Genomic DNA, 2,424 nt, shown 5'->3' on the forward strand with positions numbered 1-2,424 from the left:
CATATATCAGGTGAGATTCCTCTTATGTCGGCCAAGGAGTACCCTATTGCTCTCCTGAATTTCTTGATTTCATTAAGCAATGCACGTTCTTCATGTTCAAGCAAACTATCGTTTATGATCACAGGGAAAGTGGAGTTCAAGCCTAAGAACGCATACCTGAGCCCTGTTGGTAGAGGCTTGAGCTCAACAGGGGGAGCGTCTGCCTCATTCCAATCGGCATCAAAGCTACATTGGTCCGGAACAGCTTCCTCGGCCTTTTCCTTGTTCTCGCGCGGATTACCATCGGCCTTGATATGAGTTGCCACGGCCATGATATCCCGAGGTGTCTCCTCTGTTCCCATGGACCCCTCGCTGTCTAAGATGACGAGGCCACTCTTCCTGAGTTCCAAAAACCTAGCCTCAGCTCCAAGTTCCTTCGGTTGGTCCAAAAGTTGCTTGTACACCTCGCTTTCCTCGTTCAAGTACCCGTGCTCGCTTTGTTCACGTGTAAGGACCACTTGTAACGGATCCTCTGCGTTCAACTCTTCCAGGAGCTCATCAGCTAGCTCCTCCATCACTTCCAAATAGAAAACCTGACCTCCAATGGTCGGTTTCTTCATCATCTCTTTAACATTGAACTTCATATGCTCGGAACCGATGTGTAGTTCAATCATTCCTCCTCTCACATCTATAATGGCTCCTGCGGTCGCTAGGAACGGTCGGCCCAAGATGATAGGGTCCAATGGTTCCTCGTCCATCTCTAGAACTATGAAGTCCGTGGGGATTTCTATCTCACCGATCCTTAAAGGTAAGTCCTCAAGCAAACCCACCGGTAAGCGAACCGATCTATCAGCTAGTATAAGAGAGATCTTGGCCGGCTTGTAACTCTTGTATCCCAATCACTTCGCCACCGTGTATGGCATTAGGCTCACAGAAGCTCCTAGATCACACAAGCAGTTTGAGAACTTCAAGTGACCTAAAGCACACGGTAAGGTAAAGCTGCCCGGATCGGATAGCTTCCTTGGTATAGACCTCCTTTGTATTATGGCGCTGCATTCATGGCTCAGTATTACCATACCCTGGAGCTCCTTTGTCTTGTTGAGGATCGCATCCTTTAGAAACTTCCCAAGCTGTGGTATAGCTAAGAAAGCATCTATAATGGGTAAGGTGAGTTGCGTGTTCTCCAAGTGTTTCTCAAAGACCGCTTTGGCTTTGTCTAAGATTTTCTTTTTGAAACGCCCTGGGAACGGTATCTTGGGTTGGTAAGGTGGTGGTGGAACGTATGGCTTTTCAAGCTCAGTTGTCTTTTCCACCTCTTTTCCTTTGTCCTTGATCGGTTCTTTCTCAAAATCCGCTTCTTTACACGCATCACCTGAAGCTGCCTCCCCCTCTAATTGCTCATTGGCCTCAATGAGCTTAGTCTTAGGCTTCGGAGCTTGTAGTTCCTTGCCACTTCTCAATGTAATGGCGTTCACGTATTCCTTGGGATTGGGCTCCGGTTTACCTGGTAAAGCCGGGGCCTCGGGATGATGTAGAGGCTTGATTCTGCTTAAGCTCTCGGATATCTTGCTGCATTGTCGCGTGCTGGCTCTCAACTCTCTGCTGACCCTGTAACAGTTGCTGTAAGATCCCACAGACATCGTTTCCCATCTGATTCTGACCCGTTCCCTGATTCTGTCGCTGATTACCCATCGGCTGCGGATTGAACCCTGGTGGAAACTTGTGATGTTGCGGTTGGCTGGTGAAGTTGTTACCCTGAGCCGCTTGATTCTGATGAGTGTAGCCGTGCTGTTGCCCACTGAACTGTTGTTTGGGCTGGAAGGAATTCTGAAAAGGAGCTTTAGGAGCATAGCTTTGTTGTTGTTGCTGAGCAGGGTACACTTGGTCTTGAGGGTTAGCTACATTCGGGTTTCTGTATGAGAGGTTTGGGTTACTGTTGTAGTTGTTAAACCGCTGATACCTCTGCTGATTCCCTATGTAGTTCAGCTCCTCTTGAGTTAGACCATCTTCATTAACATTGTCAAAACTTGGCCCTTGCTCATCAAACTCGCCTACAAAGTGTATTGGCTTTTGTGTCGCCATCAGAACCTTGTCAAGCTTGCTCTGAAGCTCTCTTATATCCTTTTTCATACGCTGTTCTTCATTGGAGCCCTCTGTACGGTCTACTCTATCAAAGTCTTCTCCATAAGTATCATTAGACATGGCTAGGTTCTCGACTAGTTCCATTGCCGCATTGATCTCTTTCCCAAGAAAATTTCCATTTGAAGCTGTGTCGAGTTGGTTTCTGATCTTGGGGAGTGCACCTCGGTATAAAGTACTCAAGAGGGATGCCTCTGAGAAGCCGTGGTGGGGGCATTGGTTAGTGTAGCTTCTAAACCGTTCCCAAGCTTCGCTAAAGCTCTCGTTGTTGTGCTGCGTGAAGCTTGAGATCTGGTTTCTGAGCTT

General features: G+C 47.7%; 1 non-coding gene across 1 annotated transcript; it reads left to right on the forward strand.

The window, feature by feature from the left end:
* The first annotated feature begins 2,317 nt into the window (after window positions 1-2,317).
* Window positions 2,318-2,424, forward strand: LOC112085003. The gene has a single exon (XR_002898648.1). It is a non-coding gene; the product is annotated as a small nucleolar RNA R71 (small nucleolar RNA).

The sequence above is a fragment of the Eutrema salsugineum genome, unplaced genomic scaffold (genome assembly GCF_000478725.1).
Source record: "Eutrema salsugineum unplaced genomic scaffold, Eutsalg1_0 scaffold_4, whole genome shotgun sequence".
Lineage (NCBI taxonomy): Eukaryota > Viridiplantae > Streptophyta > Magnoliopsida > Brassicales > Brassicaceae > Eutrema > Eutrema salsugineum.